We start from the raw sequence: 26,720 nt of genomic DNA, 5'->3' as shown, positions 1-26,720 counted from the left end.
CTGTTAAGTCAGGGAAGGTAGTAAGGAAAGGGAAATACACATTAATTTAGCACCTATGAATTCCCTCTGACCATAGACTAGGATGTCAATAGTCTTGCTGTCTAACAGAATCCATTGGAAAGTGAATTATGACAGATATTGTTAGGTAAAAATTTAAGACTTTATCCTTTGATCTCCCTTTTGACTCAAATTAACAAATTTAAATATTTTTGAGTTTTTTAATATCTTCTCCTTTCTTTTCTATTTTTTTTTAAAATATGGAACGCTTCACGAATTTGCGTGTCATCCTTGCGCAGGGGCCATGCTAATCTTCTCTGTATCGTTCCAATTTTAGTATATGTGCTGCCGAAGCGAGCACTCTTCTGCTTTCTTTTCAATTAAGGTTTTGTCTGTTTTACTTTATTGTTGCTAGTTTTTTGTTTGTTTTGTCTGTTTTTCTGTATACAGGTAAATCTATAGACAGTGATTAATGGTTTCTTGGGGATATGGCAGGGGAGGTTGTGAGGAAATAGGGAGCTAATAACAATGAGTACAAGAAAGAAGAAAGTAATGATTATACAACTCTTTAATATGATTGTACTATCAAATTATATGACATGTAGATTATGTGTCAATAAAATTTATTTAAACAACAAAGTTCCTCCAGGTCTGCTAATAAATGCCCAAAGGGCATACTACTCTGCTGTAAGCTTCAACCCAAAGGAGTTCGACTCAAAGCTCCGTGGATCAGCAAGCCCAGCTTCTTGAATTCGGCGCTCAGAGGCACCCTTCTCCATCAGGCAGCCTCCTGCACAAAAGCACTCAGCTTGACTTGCTTGACCACCCCTCTGACTCCTGCTTTGGCTCTTGGCTCTGCTGTTGCTCTTCCAATGTAATAGCTGTTTCCTGGATCCAGGAGTTCACTGTGTAGGAATCTCTCATCTGGAGGATGCACTGCCCTCCTTGTTCTTGCTAGAAATGAGATTCTTCTTACTTCTCAGAGGGCTCATTTTATTCACAGCTGGCTGGCATTCCAAAGAATCCAGTTCACAATTACTCAGAGGCGAATCCGTATCTGTATCTTCCCTCACCTTCTTAGCAGATCCATGAATGGAAAGGTCATTTGGTGGGAATTAGAGACTTTGGCTAAAAGAGTCACATCACATTAAATAATTCACTACCCGTGGTGTAACATACAATATTTACAATACCTTTCCCCCTTTCCATTAATTTTCACTTTAGGTGCCCACTTCTTGCTCTCAGGTGTTTTTATACCTTAAGATGGCAGATCAAAGAGCTTTACTGTTACCTGCATGGTTTCCTTTCCCTTTTTAATTGGCATATAATTCACACTCTGTACAATTAAATCATTCAATCATATTAAGAAGAGTTGTGCAATCATCACCACAATCAATTTTAGAACATTTTCTTCTTTTTGTACTTACTGTTGTTAACTTCATATATGCCCCCAAACTCCCCATCCATGTCCTTAGGTAATTATTAATCCAGTTATTAATTACCTATCCTGGATTTCATATACAGAAAGAAAAAAAAACACACACACACACACAACAAAATCAAGAAAGAAAATAAATTCAACAATAATGCCAAGCAAACAGAAAAACCTCAAAAAGGAAGTAGAATATATTAAAAACTTGAGCAAATTTGAAATAGGTCAAAAGGGAGACCAAATAAGGTATTACCTTTTAACCTAACTCTATCAGCCTTTATTGACTCTCTAGTGCTTGCTGTCAGATAGCAAGGCTAGCAGTCACATCCCTGGGCTGTGGTCAGAGGGGATTCCCCAGGCTCTTAATCCATGTGGGGCCCTGTTAATCGATTTTGGGTTTCCACTGTCATTCGCAGCCTTCTAGAAACTAGGTGTTCAGAATTTAAGCTCTGATACCGATCCCTCCTCTGAATTTGATTTTTATTATTTATAATCCTTGGATCACCTAGGCTGGTGTGTTTTTTTCTGTGTGGACTTAATGTTTCACTTACATAGCTGCTTGTTTTCAGACAAGACACCAGACACTATTCTTTCTGATAGCTGATTTTCTGATTTCTTCACCATACTTTGCTATAACACCCGTAACTTTAGTGTTCTCTCCTTCAGTCTCATTTGTCCTCTTTAACAAATTCCAATGTACATTTCTATCAAAATGTTTTAACAGAAAAGAGGTGTGATTGTGTATACAAGCCTCCAGGATCACATCACCATCTCCTTCCACCCAACTAGAACTTAGGAAGTGGATCTGGTACCCAATTTGAGGTATGAGCAAGAGATAAGTATGAGTAAATCTCCTTGGACTTGAAGTCAGGTTCCAATACCGATCAGAAGCAAGTTGAGATAGTTGTTTATTGTGCCAGCTTCTGTATCTGTAAAGCTGGATTTTTCCAACCACTTAAGGTTGCTGTGTTTGTTAGCTGATAGTACTGTGATGATTTGCATATTGCTGTGATGCTGGGAGGAAAGCTACTGCTATTTAAAACACCTGCAAGGTCACCCATGGTAGACATCTTTCAATGGAACTTCCAGATTAAGATAGTTTAGGAAGAAAGGAATGGTGATTTCCAAAAATTAGCCAGTGAAAATATTATGGATCACAACAGAACATTATTCAACTTCCTTGCTTTGGACATGTCATCAGGAGGGTTCAACTGTTGGAGGAGGACATCCTGTTTGTTGAAGTATAAGGCCATTTGAGGTATCAGAAGTCAAATATAAAAGCAATGGACAAAATAGGTAAGTATTGAGTATCAAATGAGGTCTGGAAACCAGGTAGGGGTACCTGGCCTAATTTTGGAAGCAGGAGACTTATATAGTAGAATCCAATAGTTAGTTGATTATTATATCTTTGTTGAATTTTGATGTAAGGTTTGATTCATTTAATAACTTCACAGAACTCAGCTAAGAGTGTATCTGGGCATGGACCAGTAACTTGAAATTTGCCCTAAGATGTTGAGAAACAGAAGGAGACTGGTAACTCCATGATGGCAATATACGGGTTTTATTAAGAATTATTTACTGAGGCAAAGCCCTGGTGGCAGCAGTTTCACACCCCTCAGAGTGAGGCAGGGGCTTTTATAGCTCTTGTGAACAAAGGTGGCATGGTGCCAGGGCTCTTCAAGGCTAACCCAGCAAGTATTACATTAACTTAGTAAGCAGATATGAGCTAGCAGTAAGCAAGAGTGTAGCCATATTTGGCTCCAAAAATGCTTGTTTTCCTACACAGCATTTTCTACAGTCAAGAACGTAATACTTTTCACCTATACATACCACTTTAAATTCTGCCACATTATTTGATTAGATTCTGTACTATAATGAAAACTGTTTCCAGAGGCACACACATTCAATTTTATGAGCCAAGTAGAAATAGGATTCTAAGTACTTGTTTCTTGGGAAACTTCTCAGGTATTTACAACGTTGTTGTCTCATTGTTGCTTAAAACATTAATATAGTAAGACAAATGAGGATGCCAGATAAAATGTCTCTAGATGTCCATAAAAGTGTATTTGGCTCTTTTTTCTATAGATGCTACTTATTTAGGCCTAAATAAGGCTTCTTTCATGCACTGTAAAATTGGATGAGCCTAGCAATTCTTATTTACTACTAAGTTTAAAAGTCATAAAGTTATAATGTGGCAAGACCCCAATCATTAACACTACAAGCATTAGAAATAATTTTCAAGTATGTAAAACATGGCAACTGCCATGGTTTGTTTCCTTTACTGGCTTAAGTGCCGGACATATTAATATACTAGAATTGTCACTGTAAACATGAATGCATCTATGTATGTATTTTGACACAGGTCTTACTTGGGATTTACCCACATTTAAATACATATTTCAGGAGGCACTTTCAAAGAGAATATTTAAAGGCCAGACTTGGGAATACAGTTGCACATTCTGCCTTAAGTTTAGTGTTTTCTTGAATTTCCTTTAAAAAAAATGATGCTGCCATGACTACACACTCTCGCCTGAACACTACATAACCTTCACAAATTAATCACTGAATTGTTTAGTATTCTTTCATTATGGAATAATTGGAAGTGATTAACTAATGGAGTTATTTTTATTACATGCATACCCTGTTTCGTAGTAAATTAAAAAAAAATCACACGTGAATTCAAGTTTTATAAATATAAGGCTTTCATTAAAAAAATTTTAAAACTAAAAATTAGGTTACTCATATCTATAAAAAAGCTTTAAAATTTAAGAAAAACCTTCGTGCCATTACTAAATTCAAGAATTAAAAAAATCCCACTAAGACAAGCTAAAACCACGGACACGAATGGAAGTTTATAAAAATGCTGCTTTCCATTTATTTAAGTGGTTTAAGCACAGCGTTGAACTGATTTGAACCCGAAACAAGCACAGTATGGAACTGATTTGGGGGCAGTGGTAGGGTGGGTTAAGTGTGGATCATTAACTGAAGAAAGATGCCTTTTTTCCCCTTTATAGATCACAGAAAATTACCTTGACAAAGTTTCAATTTTTATTAAGAAAAAACAACCCCCCCCCCCATAATTCCGTTTCATTTCCTCTGCATTTTGAGCAGAATCGTGAAAGCACATTAAACACAAACCCTGAAGTTCTCCCATGGCCTCTCCAACGGATTTGGTCTCGCCCCTCAGTACTACTTTTGTACGCGTCCCGGGAAAAACTGAGCGAACAGCTGCAGGCCCGCTCCCCCGGGAGTCCATTCCTGGCGGGGAGCGGCTTCCGGTCTGAGGCCGCGAAGGGCCCCCGCGCCGCGCCGCCCCGCCCCCACGGGACAAACGCCGACAGAATTTCCCGCCAAGCAGCGGGAGCGCGTGTGGCGGCTCTCCTGGCCCCAGAGTGCACTGCGGGGACGTGAGCGCGCGCTGCTCTCGGAGCCACCGCGGGAAAATTCCAAAAAAACCAAACAAAACAAACACCCAATACGAGGCAAAGCTAAGCTTTCCAGCCACAAAATTCGGGCGGTGGCTTCCTTTCCGCCAATGACCAAACTGCTGAAGCAGCTCTGGCAGGGACCACCCGGTAAGAGGAGCCGCAAAACCAAAGGGTAGGGTACTACTTCCTGCGGGGGGGAGGGAATGGTGAAGCGGGGGAATGGTGAAGGGGGGAGGAGGGGGAGGGGTGTTTCTGGGCGACACGTCAGCACGGAGCAGCGGGTGGAAGGAAGGAACGCTCGCGAGAACGTCTCTACCACGCCGTGGGCCTCGAGGTGGTCGAGCGGGATTACCGCCGCGAGGAGGGAGTGGTGTGGGCGGGCGCCGCCCGCGGAGGGGCGGGGCTCCACGCGGCGACCGTTGTGGCGGGGCTGGGTGGGGCCGGCGGGGGCGTCACGCGGAAGTGAGCGTCCCTGTGCGGTGGCAGCTAGGAATTGGCGTTCGGGCCCTTTTTGTTCTTCGATCGCGGACTGCTAGGTGTTCACGAAAGGAAGCGAGCGAACGCGAATTTCTTTGCCTCGGGTCCTGGCGAGCGGGGAAAGGCTCCTTTCTTTGAACCCTTCCTCGCCTAACGGGCCGCGCTCCTCGGCCCTGCGCCGTGCGGCCGGTGGGAGGGGCCCGGCGGCCGCCCTCCTCCTTCCCTCCAAGCCTCGCGTCTCTTAAGGAAGACGGACTCACGTTTTGGGGCCTCCCACCACTTCTTTTGAACGCGGCCTTCGCGTCGATAGCCCATTTCTTGGGGTTTGTTGGCCGGTGTTGTATTTCGTTGTTGTTGGGTGCGTTTACAACCATGAGCCCTCTGTGGTCGTATTGGAAGGCCTCGAGTTTGGAGGCGGAAAAGATTTAAGAGATTTTATAGTTGATGAAGTTTGGGACTAGCCTTTTCAGAGGCTGAAGAATTTCCCAGCAGTGACGTGCTTGTTACTGGGCTTTTGTCCGAGTGAAATTGTAGGAAAGCTGGTGGGCCTTGCTTTTAATCTCAGCCTACGCCCTATTTCATGCTTCCTGGCCGTGAGGCGACTGACTCAACCATTTATCAAATGAGCAGAACACTTTGGGGCCACCCAGCACCAGGCTTATGGATGTCATTCACCTTCAATGATAGGCGGCTTAGCATTTTCTCATTCCTCGTTAATTCCTCAAGGAGTTGGAAAAGTTACTAATGATAGAATTCATACTATGTATTGGGATCATTTATTCTTTAAAGCATACTCATTGTGACTGCAAAATTTAAATGGACATTTCAGTGTGCACGGAAGTAAAGTACTAATATGTTAGATACACGAAGTCTAATATAAAAAACACCAAAAACCGTTTCCTAGTTAATATCAAAGCCGGCCCCCTTATTAAAGGTTAGATATACTTCATATAATTAGATTATTTGTATTTTGATTATACCTTTTCATTCTTTCCGACTTTACGCAACCATTTTCTTAGTTTCCTGAAAAACATTACTAAACTTAGAGAAAAGAAAGCTAAACCATATTGATATTTTTTGTTCTGTCCTCTAATAAAAAGCATTAACGTGATTGATTTACTAAATGTGAAAGATGTGTTGCCGCTTATATGTGAAACTGCATGCACATTTAAAAATAAATGGTATTTTTAACGAATTCCATATTTCAGCAAGTTGTTCCAATAACAAATAAATTTATATTTATGAAAACCAGCTACAGGGAGGCCACCATGGCCAGTTGGATATATATATATTAGGATACAGAGTGAGCAAAAGAGATCTCACACATGTTAGTTCCTAGTTGGTACTGGTCATGCCTCAACCCAAACAAGAAATCAGCATCAAATGGATTTTTAGTGTGTTCTCTGTTCTTGTCCTGAATGACTGATTTGTTAATAGGCAAACGAACCACAAAAAATCCCACTGGGTTGAAAATAATTAATTTCCAGTGTTTTAATCAACATCCACTATAAACGGAGAAGGAATATCTTATAAATTCATCAGAGAAGTAATTAATAATGCATATCTTGGTTGTTATATATATACATATATGTAATTTAACAGTTCTATTGACATTTCATGAATCTTATTATTCAGTGATTTAAATTTTTACAATTAGTGCAGGCATCATCCCTATTAGAACATTTTAAAACCGTTTTATTGGCATTTAATTTATTGGCATAGCATGCACATCAATAGTTAAATCATATCAAGGAGAACTGAACAATCATTACCATATCAATTTTAGAACACGCATCCCAGCTCTATTACTCCCCAATCTCCTCTGCCATAACCCAAAGGAGTTATTAAATCTAGCACAGCTTCTGTGGATTTACTTCTTCTGGATTTCATAGAAAGACATTCATAGGAAAAAACTCAATTCACCTGAAAGCAGAAGATGGTAGAGACTAGAACAAAGTATAAATGAGTCAAAAGAGAAGACATGCTAATATGTTAAATTTTAACATCATTTTATCTACACTCATCTACTTTCCAGTGCACTCTGATGACAAGGCATCCCAGGCAAGTAATTGAGGGAAATCAGTGGAGGCTTAATCTGTGGGGGAACTCTGCAAATGGATTTGGGCGTTTGCTGACATCAATTGACTTTGATTTTTTATTAAATATTTTAAAAACTGGGTTAGAAAGGGACATTACAAATGGTTGTCTGGACTATTCTCTTATACCTCCCTAAATTTTGCTGCTATTGTTGGATGTTACCAAGTCAGTTCCAACCATAACAACCCAATGTACAGCAGGACTAAATACTGCCCGCTCCTTTGCCTTCGCCATCTTCACAATTGTTCCTAGGCTTGAGCCATTGTTGCAGCCACCATATCACTCCAACTCTTTGAGGGCTTTCCTGGTTTTTGCTGCCCCTCTACCAAGCATGATAGCTGAGATAGTTAAGGTTTATTGTGCCAACTTGGCCGATAAACACGTGGGGTTAATTGAAGGGCGGAGAGATAAATGGCTCCGTGAACCTCGCCTTTCTAGTTCTTGGATCTCTTGCTTTTTAATGGTTGGACCAGGCTGCAGCTGCCTTAGCCAGTTACCTGCTTCAGCTGGCAAGGTTCACTTCCTGCAAGATACCCCTGAGGAGAAGTCACATGGACCTACCCCAGTGCAGCCATGGGTGCTGGAGCAGCTGTGTAGAAACCCCTGTTAGCTTTGAGATGCTTCACACTCACTGATTCCGCTTTCCTCCTGCATCCGGCGTCATTGTGTGTGTTTTGTGAGATGGAGGAGGACTTTGTAGATTGGTGGCAGACATACGGGCTAATGTTTGATTTGTGGGCTTGGGCAGCACTGGGTTGAGACGCTTTCTTAATGTACATTTACCCTTTATATAAAACTCTCTTTTATACATATGAGTTCCTGTGGATTTGTTTCTCTAATGTACCCAGACTGACACATTATGGTACTGGGAGTAGGTTACTGGAGAAACAAATCATAAGATGGAGAGTAGATGTCAGTGGGGTCACCCAGAGTGAACAGGTTTCAGTGGACCTTCCTGATGAAGAACAGACTACAAAGAAGGAATCTGCTGCCCGCTTAGGAAGAAGTAGCTGCTTAAAACCTTGTGCATAGCTTCTAAGCATTGTGGGATAGTGAAGGCCTAATGACTGGAAGCAGAGATTCGGCTGGGCATGTAGAAATCAGATCCCTGTTAAGATTTCTAGTATAGAAAAATCTTTAATACTTTTCTCTAGTTAAAAGAATGCAGAGTTCATATGGGAAACACATTGAGATGATATATTCTGCTTTTAAGAGTAATTTTTATAGTGATTAGCTCAATTCAGTGTTGCAACTAATTCACCTCACCTTAACAAGCTTACACATGCAATTTTATAGGCAGCCCAGCCTCCAGCCTTAGATAACCATTGATCTGTTTTTCTCTCTCTGTAGATTAGCCTTTTCTGGACATCGTACAGTCATGCACCAGTGGAGTCATACAATATGTAATCTCTTGTGTCTACCTTATTTTATTTCCTATAATGTTTTTGTTTTATCCATATTGTAATATATATCACAAGTTCTTTTTTATTGCTGAATAGGAACCCATTGAATGGCTATTTCACACTGTAACTAATCATCTGTTAGTAGACATTTAGGTTCCTTCTACTTTTTGACTGTGTCAATAATGCAATTGTGAACTCTTGTGTGCAACTCTTCATTTGGACTTGTGCTTTTACTTTTCTTGGGTATATACCATGAGTAGAGGTGCTGAATTACATAGTAAGCTTATGCTTAAGATTTAAAAAAATTGTGAAGGGAGACGTCGGACAGGGAAAGGTATGACAAAACAATAATTTATTAATTATCAAGGGTTCATGGGGGGGGAGTGGCGAAGGAGGGGGAAATGAGCTGATGCCACGGGCTTAGGTGGAGAGCAAATGTTTTGAGAATGATGAGGGCAATGAATGTACAGATGTGCTTTACACAATTGATGTATGTATGGATTGTGATAAGAGTTGTCTGAGCCCCTAATAAAATGATAAAAACAAAACAAAAAAGTTTTTAAGAAATTGCCAGTTGGTTTTCCAACATGATACCATTTTCTTTTCTTACCAGCAGTGTGTGAAGGTTCTCATTTTTCTATATTCTTCATAATACTTGTTACTGTGTCTTTAAAAATTACTGTCTTATTTATTAATTATCACTTATAGCCATTATAGTAGATAAGGAACTGGTATTTGTGTATCACAGTGGCTTGAATTTTAATTTCTATGTTGACTATTGAGGTTAAACATAGTTTTACATGCTTATTGGCCATTCTTACAGCTTTAAAATGTTGGTTGGAACTTTTGCAATAGTTCTTTGTATATTCTAGAAACAGGTCCATTATCAGATACACGATTTGCAAATAATTTATTTTCTTTCTGATACATACTTTTTTTGGTGTGTGTGTTTTTTTAAAACATTTTATTAGGGACTCACAACTCTTACTTATCACAATCCATACTGATACATACTTTTTTTTTTAACAATTTATTGGGGCTCATACAATTTTTATCACAGTTCATACATATACATACATCAATTATATAAAGCACATCTGTACAGTCTTTGCCCTAATCATTTTTTTCTCCTCTTTTCTTTTTTTACATTTTATTAGGGACTCATACAGCTCTTAACTGATACATACTTTTTAAGAGCAACTTCAGTTTTAGGTTTTGGGGAAAATTGCTCAAAGTACAGAGTTCCCATATATTTCTTTTTCCTTTATGTATATATTTCATCTATTAAGAAATTGCATCAGTGCACCTGTTGCAATTGATGAACCAATATTGACATTGCTACTAACCAAAGTTCATGAAAAAACATAGTTTTCATTAGGGTTTACTCTTTGTACAGTTGTACAGTTCTCTAGGTTTTGGCAAATGTCATGCGTATACCTTCATGAGTAGTTTCTTTTAGAAACACTAGCACCAGACTGAACCTTATGAAGTAAAGGCTATAGATAGCCTAAATGTATAACTTTTCCAAACTGCTGTACTACTTTATCTTCTCCCTTCACCTCTCATATGTTCTTTTCTATCTTAGGGTTCTGTAATTTATTGCATTGTGTCACAGAACCCAAGAACTGTCAAGGAAATGGCTTAATAGTTGTAGAGGCTACAAGTCCCAAAGCCGTGTGTTGAACGTTAATATGGAAGCCTCTTTTGACTCGCATGGTTGCAGAGACCCCATTGGCAGGTCAAATGATAGGCTACTGGCTTTAAATTCAAGAATTGGAGATCAGATGAAGGAACCAGATGCAGGAACCAGAGCAATAGAGAGAATTTTTCTAGAGCATTCCTATAAAGTATAATGGATCGAGACCACACCTCCATGAAAACCAAGGTTTGAGTCTCACACTCTTTGGTCAATTCAAGATACATCCTATCCCAATCATGCTGCTCTAACGTGATAAAACAGCTCATTAAAAAATGGGAACATAATCACAAGCAGAGAAGCTGGGGTTTATAATACATCACAAAAAGGACTATGGCTAGAAATACTTCCCAGGCATTATTTCATTTTGCTCTATACACAGGGCCACTATGAGTTGGGACCAGCTTGACATTTAACAACATGATAAGGGACATATTCTTGCTTGATGCTCGCCCTCATAAAGAGATCACTGCAGACGAGTGCTATAGCAAAGTGTGGTGACTATCAGAACGTGTCTCAGGTCTTCAGGGTGTGTCTTCAAACAAGCAGTCATCTAAGTGAGGTGTCAACCAATTCTCCATGGAAAAAGCACACCAGCCTGTGTTATCCAAGGATTGTAGATAATATAATCCAAATCGAAAGGAGGGAATAATATTTGAGCTTGAATTGTGAGCACTCTGTTTGCAGAAGGCTGTGGATGACAGTGGAATCCCCAAATCCACCTGCAGGGTTCCCACGTGGATTAAGCCTCCAGGGAATTCCCTCTCATCATAATTGAGGAATGGGACTTGCTGTCAGAGAACATTGTAAAGTTGACTATGGAAGATGTAGTTAAGTTAAATTTTATTCCTTATCATTTGATCTCCCTTTTGTCTCATCTTAAAGTTACTTTAATTTTTTAATGTTTTCTGTTTTCTTCTTCATTGATGTTTTTCTGTTTGATTGCTTCCTGTTTGTGTTTTACATGATTTTCCAGGATAGGTAGATCAATAGAGACAGTAATGGGGTTGCTAATTGCTTAGGGTCATGGCAAGGGAGCACAGGGAAATGGGGAGCTAACAAAAACGAGTATAAGAAGAAAATGTTCTGAGGTTGATTGTGGTGATATTTGCACAAATCTTAATATGATCAAATGATTAAATTGTATGATATGTGGAATATATACCAACAAAACTATTAAACAAAAAATGAAAATGAGAATAAAATTAAAACATCCCCAGACAAACATAAATAAAATGACATATTAAGTAATTCACTGCACTGCACCACCTTTAGAGTATTATGCTTAATAATTCTCATTGCTCTTAAAAATGTCCTGTGCTTCACTCATTCATTCCATCCTCCCCCGGTTGTTTGCAGTCAGTCATCTTTCACGCTCTCTCTAGCCTTGCTCTCCGCCCCCAGAAAGTCATGGAGTTGGAATTGTACTATACAGTTTTTCCTTAGCAATTTGCATTGAGTAGTCATCCATGGCTTTTCACAGTTTGATAGCTCATTTGTGGATGTGTTTACTAACTAAGCACATGTTTGCTAACTAAGATGTCAGTGGTTAGAACTTAACAGCTGCTCCAGGGGAGAAAGATATGTCAGCCTGCTTCCTTATGGAAGCCTTGGAAACTCCCTGGGGCTGTTTACTCTGTCCTATGAGGTCACTGACAGAATTGACTGACTTTGCCAGTACCTCATTGTATGGCCACGCCACTTAAAAAAAAAAATCTGTGCAAGCATTGAAGGACATTTTGATTGCTTTCAATTCTTCACTGTTTTGAATAAAAGTTCTATAAATAGTCATGTGCTGAGTTTTATATAGACATAGTTCTCAATTCATTTGGGTAAATACCTAGGAGTGCAATTTTGGACCATGTGGTAAACCATGTTTAATTTTGCAAGTAACTGCTAGACTGACTTGTAAAGTAATCGTACTATTTTGTACTCCCACTGGCAACTGAGAGTTCCTGATGGATGCTCCATGGCTTCATCATAACTTAGTACAGTGCCTTTTGAAACACAAAAATTTAGTTTGGAGGAAGTTCAGTTTATTAATATTTTTCTTGCATGCATCATACTTTTGGTATCCTGTTTGAGAGCTCTTTACTAAAAATTTCTCACTTTTTAATTAAAAAATGATATTCTGTTACTGTTTTATTTACACATCAAAGTAGGTTCTCATTTAATAATTAACACACAAATTGTTGAATAACACTGGTTGCCTTCTTTACAATATGTATAACCAGCAAACAGACACCATGCCCACAACCATTGGGTCTATTCTGGCTCTTAAGGGATCCAATAGGACAAAATAGAGCTGCCTCGTTGGGTTTCTGAGTCTATACATTATTATAGGAACAGAAAACTTCATCTTTCTCACTCAGAGCAGCTGGTGAATTTGAACCACTGATCTCAGGATTATCAACTCACTTTGTTACAACCTAACACTTTAGAGCCTTGCTGGCACTGTAGGATTAGCTGCTAATAGCACTAAACAACCAGACCTTCTTTTACAATGTGAATACATTTACTAATTCAGTTTCAGATGTTCTGATTTCAGTAATCTAGTTTCCCTGTCTGCTTACCCTTTCAGGTAACTGTTGACTCTTGGTCTCCTATAGATGATTTTTTAAAATGTATATAGTAATCATGAAGGATCCCTGGTGGTATGGTGGGTTACCTGTTGAAACCACCATGAGAAAGAGCTACAATCTTGGAAACCCACAGCGGCAGTTCTGTTTTGCCCTATAGGTTTGCGTGAGTCAGTATCAAATAAATGGCAGCAAGTTTGAGTTTGAGTACCCATGGAGCCCGGGTGGTGCTGTAGGATAGGCATTAGCTGCTAACTTTAAGGTGGGTAGTTCAAACACTCCTGCTTCTCAGGAGAAAGAGGAGACTGTCTGCTCTGATAAAGATTTATAGTACCAGAAACTCTATACAGTGTCGCTGTGGGTTGGAATCCCACTGGTAGTGGGTTTGGTATTTTGGGTAGTAATCATGAGTGATAATCTATTTTATGAGCCAATCTCTTACTTACGTAGATAAAAGATGGCTTCAGGATAGTTCAGTTCAAAATTTAAAAAATATCTCTGGGTAGTTGTCTTGTAGAATTGTAGAGTCCTGTAGTCTCAATTAGTCCAGTAAGTTTGACTTTTTAAGAATAGTAATTCTGTTCTCCTATTCTATCAGGATCCATCTCCTATGGCTCTGATCATAGTACTTTTAGTGGTGGACAGGCACCAGCTAGTTTTTCCAGCCTCAGGGTAGAAGAATTTCTGGTTTGTGTAGATTGTTTGTTTTAAATAACTAGTTTTTTTCCCCCTATATATTTCTTACCTTTGTTCTTTTTGGCTCCAAATGACTCGAGACTATTATGGTTAGTGATTATGTCAACTAGATATTCTGGGTAAGGTTAGGGGCAGAAGCTCAACCTATCAATTGTGTCACAGCCTGATTTCACCTTGGCGTCAGGCCTTGCTGTGTAAGAAAAAGAAACCAAGTTGAATTGAATCTTCTTTGACCCTTTGTCTTCTGCCAGAGCTGAATCTTGCATCTGGTTCCTAGATCTCCTGTTGCATCACTTGATGATTCTAGGAACTACTAATGCTAGAGTCATTTGGCTGACTTTGGACCTCTGTATCCACCAGCCTGTTCCTCCTGTTGCCTCTGCTTTGTCATCCTGTTTCCTGTTCTTCAGCTTCTGAGAGGCAGGAGAAACCTGATTTGAACCAGACTGTACTTACCTACTTTTCTGGAACTGTGTAAGCCATATCCTGAAATAAATTTCTTTCTATACACAACACATACAAGTGTCAGTGGTTTTGTTTCTCTAGAGAACCCAAACCAACATAGAGACCATGATTGTATTTTAAATGACTGCTCTAATGTTTTTAAGACCATAGATACAACTATACATACTAAGGTGTAGAACATAAACTTTATGAACTGTATTATGCCAGTTGATTGCATTGTCCTATGAGAGTATGGGCCCTAAGCGTTCAATCCCAGAAAACCAATCTTGCAAGATGTCTGGAGATATTTAAGAAGTGACCATACCCGTATCCCCTATATGCATGCACACACATACATATATTGATGTTGTTCGGTGCTATAGAGTAAATTCCAACTCATAGTCACCCTATATTCAGCAGAACAGAAACATTGCTTAGTGCGGTATCATCCTCACAGTTGTTGCTATGTTTGAGCCTGTTGCTGCAGTCATGGTGTCAGTCCATCTAATTGAGAATCTTACTCTATATCATTGATCTTCTACAAAGTACGCTGCCCTCTCCAGAGTTTTGTCTCTCCTGATAATAATTCGAAGTAAGTGAGACAAAGTCTGAGAAGTGTTCTGTTTTAAGGATTTTTAAATGTACAGCATTATGTCATCTGTGACTAAAGAGCTTTACTCCTTCCATTTCATCTGGAGACCCTTCCTACCTTCCTTGCTTCCTGCCTGCCTGCCTGGTTGTTATGGCTAGCACCTTTTGTACATTGCTGAATACAAGTGGTGTGTATGGACATCCTTAGGTGAGCTATATATTTTTCATAAGTGCCTTTTCTTTCGGGGGAATTCTTTTTATACATAAATTTTAATTTGACCAACTTTTCTGCATCTACTGAAATTGACCATGTGGTTTTGTAAAGTTATGTAGAAGTTTTTGTATGACCATGTTTCAAATAGATGTTTTCTTTTTCATAATAATGAGGCCATACAGGAGTAGTATGGGTCTTAAATATGATCGCTTCTGAGTGTGTTTGATGAAAAAGTGAAAAACAGACAGGGAGAGATAGATACTCAGGGAGAAGACAGATGGCAGAGGCAGCTGCTACAAGCAGCCAGGGAACAACACTAAGGACTGCTGGCAGCCAGCAAAAGTAGGAGTGAGTTCCACAAACAGAACTGACATGGCTGAGATCCTGATTGAATTTTTAGCCTCCAGAACACTGCGAAAATGTTTCTTTTTAAAAAAAAACAACACTTTCTGTATGAGCCCCTAATAAAATGTATAATAAATAAATAAAAATAAATACTGGAGACCAAAAAAAAAAAAGGAACATTAAAAAACCCCCTCAAGAACTGATTACAAGGATCCACATGTGACCTCCTCCCTGGGAGAGGGACAGCAGAGAAGGGGGGAAGGGAGACTCCAGATAGGGCAAGATATGACAAAATAACGAGGTATAAATTACCAAGGGCACATGAGGGAGGGGGGAAAGGGGAGGGAGGGGGGAAAAAAAGAGGACCTGATGCAAGGGGCTTAAGTGGAGAGCAAATGCCTTGAGAATGATTGGGGCAGGGAATGTATGGATGTGCTTTATACAACTGATGTATGTATATGTATGGATGGTGATAAGAGTTGTATGAGTCCCTAATAAAATGTAAAAAAAGAAAAGAGGAGAAAAAAAAAAGAAAATGATTAGGGCAAAGACTGTACAGATGTGCTTTATACAATTGATGTATGTATATGTATGAACTGTGATAAGAATTGTATGAGCCCCAATAAATTGTTAAAAAAAAAACCCTCAAAAAAACAAACCCCACTTTCTTTGTGGTAGTCTGTTATGGTAACTCCAGCAAACCGATACATTTTGTTCGTTGTTACATTAATTGATTTTTCAATATTACACCAACCCTGATTTCCTGGAACAAATCCCATTTGGACATGGTGTACAGTCCTTTTCATATGATATTAGATTTGGTTTAGTAATATTTTATTAAGAATAGTTATGTTTGTGTTCATGAGAGATGTTAGTGGGTAGTTCTATTTTATTTGTGCTGCCTTTGTTTAGCTTTTGCTAATACCATTTAGACTGAGATGAGAAGTGTTTCTTCATCCTCTGATTTTTGAAAGCGCTTGTGAAGGGTTGGTGGTTACATGTGCTTTTTTATCTATGCTAACCAGTTTCTTCTTTCTTGTTGCCATTTCTATTGTGTATGATGTTTATTATACGAATAGATTTATAGTATACAAGTTGTTGAAATTAACATTACAATTCAGTCTTTAGCCAATAGAGCCTTCAGTGGGGCTAGGCTCAATATTGAAAAGTAATGCAGTCAACAACAAGGCTGTTGACTCCTGGGATTGTAAATTTCTCATATTGGGAAAAGGTAAATGCTACAGTGCTCCTTAGAGACAAGGAGGGCTAGAGTTCATCTTATATCTATTGGATATGTTGTCAGAAGAGACGAGCCTCTGGAGAAGGACATTATGTTTGGTAAAATAGAAGGGCAGCAAAAAAAGAGAAAGGAGATAGATTGACAACATGGTACAACAATGGGCCCAAGCATGGGAATAATTATGAGGATGGTACACGACTAGCTGCGTTTCATTCTGTTGTGCATAAGGTCATTAAAGACAGCTACCTGGCCAACTGTCAGGAAGAGATCCATATTGATGCCATTCCAAAGAAGAGTGACTCAACAGAATGTGGAAATTATCAAACAGTATTATCAATATCACATGCAAGTATAATTTTGCTGAAGAGCATTAAAATGGTTTACAATAGTCAAAAAAGTTTTCAGATATTCAAAATGAATTCAGAAGAGGCTATTGCATCATATTACAAAGAATGGGAATTCCAGAACACTTGATCATGCTCATGTGTCAATATTATCCACAATTTGTGGTTTATGATCCACACAGTAAAAATCTTTCTGTGCTTTCATATACCCAGAAAGCAGGAAGATGAAGGAGCAGAGAGAAAGAGGAGGGTTTCTTCAGTGTCACTTTTATAAAAAGGCCACACTTACCAGGAAACATCAGCAGCCTATGACCTGATCGATAGGTTGGATTCTACCCTTATACTTTGATTCAAATTCAAGTTGACGTAAAATCTAACTGCCATAGTCTTGTTCTTTTAATTTCCTTTTCGGAGACCTCTTTAATATACAAGAATCCAATGGATTACACCCACCCCCTCGGCATCATTACATAAGTTTGACTAATTTCTATGCCGACTTGCCCTTATATGTGCTTTGTATTGTTAAAATCACAGCTCATGTGTGCAGTAATGGGGGAAGAATGTGGACACTCTAGCAATCCATAGTACCTCAAGTGGCATGTAAGAAGCCTGGAATATCCAAGATTTTCAATAGCCCTTTCACAGCCCTGATAGTCAATAAGGATGAGATTCTTCAGCTGAGAAGAAATTTAATAATTCTTTAATGGTACTTTGCTTATGGACACTGAGATTTTCTTAGGCTACGATGAGGCTTTCATGGCATGTTTTTGGACCTTTGAACAACTCATTATCAGGTAGTAAAGTATGACCAGGGGTTTCAAAACAAAGCTTTTTTTCTGGGACTTTGTTAGGTGTGAACTTCTCAAAATTTCAAGGGTGAAGTCAGGATCTGAATGACTTATACTTTCTGGGCTCCATCTAAACAAATGTTGTTCTTATATTGTTTGTCCAGAAAATTTGTTTGTTGCAGATGAGATGAATTTTGGCAATGATTAGTCATATATTTATATCAGATATTAATGAATTTCATATATAGCATGTCTGCCAAGTCCAAATTGTTAAGGGTATAGAAGACATCAGCTAATTGGCCTCCTTAAGTTCTGATGTATTCTATTCCAAATGCACTGCTGGTAAAATATATATCATTGGCCAGATATATTTGGCCTGAAAAGTTTCCTCATAGTTTTCCAGAGGAATATAGAGAAGTCCCAAGCTGTGATGTAATAAAGAATGTGTGGCATGACTGCAACTGGTTGACTTGAGGACTGTTCGTTGGCCTTGGGAAAGATACTCTTCGGCCTGAACCATCCTACCTAGACCAAGAGTAGATTCTGACAGCAGATAACCAGGAATAAGCTTTACTGAACTCAAGCCATGCATGTTCATACAGCAGTAAAGAGAATGCAGAGCTGCTGTAACAGCTACTTCATATTTTCCATCAAAGATATATTTTTGGGGGACAGTATAGCAGAACTCAATCAAATGCTGCCACAGCTGCTACAGACCATGCTGCCATACTGCCTCTAGAAGAGGAGAGAAGTGGGCTACAGAATGAGGAGCTGACAGATCTTCTCATGGATGCTGCCCCACCACTGGTTAAGAAACAAACAGTTCCAGATGCCAAACCAAGAAAGACCACCTAGGGGCCTTAGACTGTCTAAGCCTCATGAAACATAATCTGTCATGGTTATAAGAGCCCCTGAACTTTGTGGAATGGTTGGTTACCTTGCATAGGAGTGGGTAGCCTGCCATTCTTGGGGATATGAAAGCTTTATAATGTGACCCCTTTCAAACCTTGCCTTCCGTGTCTCTTCATTTTTAACTCTTGGTTGTAGTAAGGTTGTATCCATAAGTATGATATACTCTCTAGGAGATTCTGAATGACCAAACTCACATGGGAATAGAGGCTGGCAGTGGCTGCTGTCTATTTGTCAGCCTGAAAGAAGATGTCCTAACATATAAACTTTGTTCTAGATCTGAGTGGTTGGGATCTGGGAAATGCTACATAGGCCCTTGATCTGAAAGACAGTTTGTCAGACTTACAAGTTCTGCTCCAGAACTGGGTTACTTAATGTTGGAGAGAGAGTACTATGTGAACAGTTGCCTACAGGATGGAGAAATGTTGAGGCCACAAAATTTAGATCATGAGGAAGTTGAACCACTCCAATGCATGGACCACACAAATCAGTCACATTACAGGCCTGTAATGTCCCTGAGGAACTGAACATTTTAATTAATGATGTGTCTCTAACAATGGAATACTGTTCTGGAGGAGATCTTCAGGAGCTACTCAACAAAGCAGAAAATTCTTGTATACTTTAAGTTATATGCTTTCTTTACTTAATTATACAGGGCCTGGGATTCAATATTTACCTGAAAATAAAATTATGCATTGTGACCTAAAACCTAAAAATACAGTTCTTCAGGATATTGGTGGGAAAGTATTGCATGAAATAATTGATTTGGGCTATGCCAAAAAAGTGGATAAAGGAAGTCTATGTATCATCGTTTTGTGGGAACCCTGAAGTACCAGACTCCAGAGCTTTTTGAGAATAAAATTGTATATCATGTTATTTGACTGTATTACTGCTATAGGCCTTTTTTGCATCATCTTCAGCCATGGTGGGAGAAAATTATAAAGAAGAATCCACAGTGCATATTTGCATCTGAAGAGATGACAGGGAAGTTTGATTTTGCAACCACTTACTTCAACCAAGTAGCCTTTGTGGTTTAATGTAGAACCCATGGACAACTAGCTATTACTGATGTTGATTTGGGATCCTTAGTCAAGAGGCAGACTTACTGATTTTGTTTCTAAGCAGCCAAGATGTTTTATGTATTGGATCTTTTTCTGAATTTGAAGATAATACAAATCCTTTATATGACTTCTGCAAAGATAATCTCTTTTGTTGTTGTTGCATCTTGATAAAAGTCTTCATTTACTGCAGATTCATATTGAGTGTGGAACTGGAACAAATACTGATTCTCATGAGCATCTTTCAAGAGAGACAGGGATTTCTCTGAACTCTTTGAAACCAGTCTCTCAATGTGTTCTAGATGGAGTTAGAGGCTATGATGGTTATTTGAGTATGGTTTATTTGTTTGATATAAGTAAAATTGTATGAGGTTTTAAAGGCATGAAAATAAACAAGCGGCCATCTAGCTGAGGAGCAACCAAGCCCACATGGAAGAAGCACACCAGCCTGTGTGATCATTAGGTATTGATGGGATCAGGTATCAGGCATTTAAGACCCAGAACAAAACCATACCCAATGTGAATAGGGGGTTGGGAGTCATGGAGTGGAGACCCAATGCCCATCTGTAGACAACTGGACATCCCCTCACAGAGGGGTCACAGGGAAGAGATGAGCCACAGGGTGCAGTATAGCACTGATGAAACACCCAACTTTCCTCTAGTTGTTTGGTGCTTTCCTCCTGCCACTGTCATGACCTCAATTCTGCCTTACAAATCGGATTAGACTAGAACATGCACACTGCTACAGATAAGAGCCACAACACAGGGAATCCAGGCTAGATACACCTCTCAGGGCCAACAATGAAAGCACAGAGATACCAGGAGGATTAGGGGAGGGTGGGGGGAGAAAGGGAGATCAATCTGTAACCCCCTCCCAGGGGGATGAACAACGGAGGGATGATGTAAGATAATAGAATAATAACCTATAACTTATCAAGGGTTTATGAGGGAGGGCGGGTGGGGGAGGGAGGAAAGGGGAAGAAATGGGGAGCTGATATCAGGGGTTCAAATGGGAAGAGAATGCTTTGAAAATGATTATGGCAGCATATGTACAAATGTGCTTAACACAATGGATGAATGATGTATGGATTGTGATAAGAGATGTAAGAGCCCCCAATAAAAATATTTAATTAAAAAAGAGTAAGATTGTATATAAAGGTCCATTTATTCCAAGTTTATCTAGTGATGAAATTATATTAGACTGACAGAAAAATACAACTACCAATTATATAAATGTGTGAAGAATAGTATGTATCTTGCCTAATGGAATATAGCAACAAAGAGCAGATTAAATTTTCTTAGATGTAATGTTAACTTGGCAAAAATGAAGGACACTTTGATCTTAACATCTCAGCAAGTGAAAGTAGACTGGTGTTTTTTCACAAAAGTATTCAGCTTGATTTGGAGAGATACAGTGAACAGATGACTTAAGAGATATCCTCAGGAAAAACACTGAAAACATTGAAAGAAATGGAAGCAAAGGCCACCCACTCTACTGAAATTGATGCAATTGGATACCTGTAGGATCAGATCAGATCCCTGCACTGAACTGAAGGAACCGTAGGAGAATCCCTATGGAAGTCATCAGGGAGACTAGATCATATCCTTGGAGCAGCACATGATTCATCTATATAAGCAGCTAAAGCACATTTCAGATCACTCCCCCAGTGACAGTGTCGGGTGGTAAGGATCACTGTGCATTCTGTGCACAGTCAGGACCGGGCTCTGAAGGAGCTGGCTGGTCATCTGAGCATATTGTTGGGCTGTAAGTAGATTCTCGGTTTTTGCCTCGAGGTGGAAGTGATCTTCCACCTAAACATTATAGAAGCTGATACTACTGTCATGCTTATGCAAGGAAAGGCAGAAGGAAATATGACATCTCCTGAAATTGCCTGTACAGAATTCTTCCCAGTTCCTTGCAGGATCCAGTATAGAATGTACAGTAGTAACCCCTCAGGCTTTAACATGACAGGCCTCTGACTTCAACAGACCACAAACATCCTGATGTGCATGGTACTCTTCAGATGGGGAAACTTTGGTGCAAGTGATAGAAGAAAGTTTGAGTTGTCTTGGCCATTTAAGTAGTAGTATTCATGAAACAAATGAGGAACAGGGCAGTAGTACTACATCTTTTTTGTCTTTAGTACTACATCTTAATTGGAGTTGGTTAACAGAATGACTTGCCACTTGTGCACTGCTCCAAACTGCCGAAAGTTGTCTCTGTACATGTTAGAATTAGTTTTTCACTGCATGAAATTATTCTTCAGAAACCAATCAGCAGCAAAAATGGCCATGAACAGAGGCCATGGTTTTTACAAACATAGTGTATTTGAATTTAAGTAATAATCTCTGAACAAATGAGGTTTCATAAAAAGTCAATGGACTTATTTAATTAAGTACAACTATTGTTGAGTATCATTGTGATCCACTTGTCTTCAAACTTGATATGAACATTACTTATGTAAAAATGGATTTTAAAGTTTTAACTTTTGGGCACCTCTATATGTATTTTAAGTAAGCATTATCTGCCTGCCTGTTTTCTGTGTAAGAAGCTGTTCCCAAATATAATTTTGCTTATTGGAGAATAAACTCTAGTCTTGGAGTTGCATTCAGCAAGTATTCTTTCTGGCATCTTAAGGGAGTTGACTTATCCCACTTTCAATTTCAATACACGGTTGGTAGTGCTCCCTGTTAAGGAGGGATGGTGCATCTGTGCCTTTAATAGCTACCTTTGGCTCCTAAATCTTGTGCTGTAACTCACTACCATTGAACAGATGCTAATTCATAGCAACCCTGTAGGACAGAGTAGAACTGCCCTTCTGGATTTCCAAGACTGTGTTTTTTCCCCTAGAAGCTACTAGTGGGTTCCAATTCTGAAACTTGCAAGTAGCAGCCCAACCACATCCACTACACCTCTAGAGTGCCTTAATATTATAGAAGACATCTCTTTGAATTTGAGAAGTTTTATAATGAATTTGAAAGCATATCTTTTTCACTTGTAGAAATGTCTTTTTTCTAAAAAGAATCTTTAATGTCATATCATAAAAATCAACATTTTTATTTCTCAAAAAGGCTTAACCATTAAAAAATTTTAAGTAAAATCTTCTTTAGATTTTGATAGCTTTCCCCTTAATGGATTAAACACTTTTTCTAAAAATTAGAAGAAATAGAAAAACACAAAAAGCATTGCTTTGTGAAAAATCATTTGTGCAAATATAATCTGGATTGGTGTTGAATGTATTTATCTCATTTAGTGTGGATATTGTTGTATCTTGTTGCAGAAATAGTAATATTTTTTATTATGAGAGTTCTGCCCCAGACCCTGCTGGGGACTTTTATAGTATTTGATTTAGTATGCAATGATATGTATACACTGAATTCTCTTCCTATTTTAAAAATTATTTTAAAATCATTTTATTGGGGGCTCTTACAACTCTTCCAACAATCCATACATCCATGTGTCAAGAACATTTGTACATGTGTTGCCATCATCGTTTTCAAAACATTTCTTTCTATTTAGTCCCTTGGTATCAGGCTCCTCATTTTTTCTCTCCTTCCCCAATCCTCCCATCCACACGAACCCTTGATACATTATTATTTTCATATCTTACACAATCCAATGCCTCCCTTCACCCATGTTTCTGTTGTTTGTCACCCTGGGGGGGGTGGTGGAGGGCTTAAAGGCTTGAAGATAAACAAGCAGCCATCTAGCTGAGAAGCAACAAAGCCCACATGGAAGAAGCACACCAGCCTGTGTGATCACGAGGCATCAAATAGGATCAGGTAGCAGGCATCAAAGATCCAGAACGAAAAAATCATATCATTGCGAATGAGAGGGAGTATGGCGTGTAGACCCAAAGTCCATCTGTAGGCAACTGGACAACCTGTTAGAAAAGGGTCTCAGGGAGGAGATGAGCCAGTCAGGGTGCAGTGTAGCAATAATGAAACATACAACTTTACTCTAGTTCTTAAATACTTCCTCCCTCCCACTAGCATGATCCAAATTCTACCTTACAAATCTGGCTAGACCAGAGCATATACATGGGTACAGATAAGAGCTGGAAACATAGGGAATCCAGGACAGATAAACCTCTCAGGACCAAAATTGAGAGTAGCCATACCAGGAGGGTAAGGGGAAGGTGGGGAGAGATAGGAGGAACCAATTACAATGATCTACCTATTACCTCCTCCCAGGGGGGATGGACAACAGAAAAGTGGGTGAAATGAGACATCAGTCAGTATAAGACATGAAAATAATAATTTATAAAGTATCAAGGGTTCATGAGGTAGGGAAGGTGGGGAAGGGAGGGGATAAAATGAGAAGCTGGTACCAAGGACTCAAGTAGAAAGAAAATTTTTGAAAATGATGATGGCAGCAAATAGACAAATGTGCTTGACACAATGGATGTATGTATGGATTGTGATAAGAGTTGTACGAGCCCCCAATAACATGATTTTTAAAAATATAAAAAATTAAAGTGCATACAGCTATATACCCTGAATAAATAAATAAATAGCTCCAGTGAAAGGCAGCATGAATCTCTACATCTGTTTAGCAATTTAAATGATTTCTTTTTAAGTGACATCTTTTGTTGTTGTTTTTGTTAGTTTTCCCCTTAGTGTATTAAATAACTTTTCTTAAAAAAAAGAAAAAGAAAATTAAGAACAAACATGGTAGGGATGGTGCTGAAAACCACATCCGCTGCCATAAAGTCACGTCTGAGTCAGAGGGACTCTTGGCAGGGCTTCTGGGACTAAATCTTTGCAGAAGCAGAGAGCCTCATCTTTCTCCTAAGAAGTGGTACATGTGCTACAGTGAGACCATTCGGGCTCATTTGCAGATAGGTTTTGTGTGGCTTGTACATTTGAGTCAATTGCTAATTTAAATATAAAGATTTCATCTCTATACTAGCATTTCCACCTTAACAAAATTTATTTATTTATTTTTAACATTTTATTAGGGACTCATACAACTCTTGTCACAATCCATACGTACATCAATTGTATAGAGCACATCTGTACATTCTTTGCCCTAATCATTTTCAAAGCATTTGCTCTCCACTTAAGCCCTTTGCATCAAGTCCTCTTTTTTCCCCTCCCTCCCCACTCCCCCCTCCCTCACGAACCCTTGATAATTTATTAAATATTATTTTGTCATATCTTGCCCCATCCGGCATCTCCTTTCACCCCCTTTTATGTTGTCCATTCCCCCAGGGAGGAGGTTACATGTAGATCCTTGTAATCGGTTCCCTCTTTCCAACCCACTCACCCTCTACCCTCCCAGTATCGCCCCTCATACCCCTGATCCTGAAGGTATCATCCACCCTGGACTCCCTGTGCCTCCAGCTCCTATCTGCACCAGTGTACATCCTCTGCTCTATCCAGACTTGCAAGGTAGAATTCGGATCATGGTTGGGGCGGGGGGCAGGAAGCATTTAGGAACTGGAGGAAAGCTGTATTCTTCATCGGTGCTACATCACACCCTGACTGACTCATCTCCTCCTCTAGCCCCCTCTGTGAGGGGATCTCCATTGGCCGACAAATGGGCTTTGGGTCTCCACTCTGCACTTCCCCTTTCATTCACTATGGTAAGACTTTTTTGTTCTGATGATGCCTTATACTTGATCCCTTCGACACCTCGTGATCGCACAGGCTGGTGTGCTTCTTCCATGTGGGCTTTGTTGCTTCTGAGCTAGATGGCCGCTTGTTCACCTTCAAGCCTTTAAGATTCCAGACACTATCTCTTTTGATAGCCGGGCACCATCAGCTTTCTTCACCACATTTGCTTGTTCTCCTGCTTTGACTTCCGCGGTTGTGTCGGGAGGGTGAGCATCGTAGAGTGCCAATTTAATAGAAGAAAGTATTCATGCATTGAGGGAGTGCTTGAGTAGAGGCCCAATGTCCTTCCACCACCTTAATACTAAACCTATAAATATAGGCACATAAATCTATTTCCATATATATATATATATATATATATGTACCTGTCTTTGTCTAGACCTCTATAAATGCCCTTTGCCTCCTAGCTCTTTCCTCTGTTTTCCTTGACTTTCCTCCTGCCCCACTATCATGCACCGTCCCCACCTGGGTTGCAGCTATACCTCTTTTTTACGTTACCTTACCCTTGATTAACAACAGTTTTTAATAACCATCCATTCATTGTGTTAAGCACATTTGTACATATGTTGCCATCATCATTTTCAAAACATTTTAGTAAAAGTCTGAAAGACTAAATGTCCATTCCTTTTTAACAGCAACCAGAATAAACTTAGTACTGGTTGTCTGCTTTGAACATGGCTTTTCTTTTAGTTGCCTCAAGCCTCATGTAGTTTCTTTATACATTTAATTTACCTATTGTGGACATTTAAGCCTATTAGCTCTGATCTAGAGTCACTTCCTAACTTTTGATTCATTTTGAAAATGTATTTAGTTGTCAAGTTAACATTTAGGGGAAAATGGATAGACCTGGGGAAGTATTGACACAATGTTGCTGGTGAGCGTAATGTTTTGTATATGTAAAGTTTATAATATTCTTATATTTAAACAATAATATGCCATATACCCTTTAGAAGCCAGAATTTTCCTCTTTATTGATTCTATAAATATGAGTGGTTTTCCTTTCTTGGGCTTTTGGTTCATTTCTAATACTACCTTTGGTAGGAGGACCCATTAATTGTATGTGCTTTGCACTTTTCAAGTTATTTTCAGATATATGTGATTCTTACAGAAACCATATGTGCCTAGGTAAGAAAGGCATGGAAAAGAAGCAGAGTGAGGCCTTTTCAAAAAAATTAGTTTGTATAGGGCGTTTTGAGAGGTTGCATATTACAAGCTCACTCTTTTCTCAAAAGAGGGAAGTGCTGAAGAAGTTTAGATGGTTTCTGTTAGTGCAACTTTTAAAGGTAATTATTATGGCAAGATAAGCTTTCCACTTATGGCTCAGTTTCTGATTACTCGGATTCAACTGCATTTCACAGAAAAC

General features: G+C 39.2%; 1 protein-coding gene, 1 non-coding gene and 2 pseudogenes across 4 annotated transcripts in view; 2 read left to right on the top strand and 2 right to left on the bottom strand.

The window, feature by feature from the left end:
* Positions 1-251: 251 nt before the first annotated feature.
* Positions 252-358, bottom strand: LOC142449457 (U6 spliceosomal RNA). Its single transcript, XR_012784619.1, has one exon. It is a non-coding gene; the product is annotated as a U6 spliceosomal RNA (small nuclear RNA).
* Positions 359-4,748: 4,390 nt separating this feature from the next.
* Positions 4,749-26,720, top strand: part of FANCC (FA complementation group C) — a 375,212-nt gene continuing 353,240 nt past the window's right edge. For 2 of the 3 annotated variants that reach the window (XM_075549793.1, XM_075549791.1), the window contains exon 1: positions 4,749-5,004. The gene's annotated coding sequence lies outside the window, so the exon portion shown is untranslated. Of the gene's footprint in view, positions 5,030-26,720 lie in introns of all 3 variants that reach the window. The other variant, XM_075549792.1, reaches the window with a different exon arrangement.
* LOC142449214 (zinc finger MYND domain-containing protein 12 pseudogene) lies at positions 17,638-18,735 on the bottom strand (annotated as a pseudogene).
* Positions 19,237-20,108, top strand: LOC142449213 (inhibitor of nuclear factor kappa-B kinase subunit alpha pseudogene; annotated as a pseudogene).

The sequence above is a fragment of the Tenrec ecaudatus genome, chromosome 5, assembly GCF_050624435.1.
Source record: "Tenrec ecaudatus isolate mTenEca1 chromosome 5, mTenEca1.hap1, whole genome shotgun sequence".
Lineage (NCBI taxonomy): Eukaryota > Metazoa > Chordata > Mammalia > Afrosoricida > Tenrecidae > Tenrec > Tenrec ecaudatus.
The sequence above is the reverse complement of the archived record's forward strand: the minus strand, read 5'-3'. Positions and strand labels throughout refer to the sequence as shown.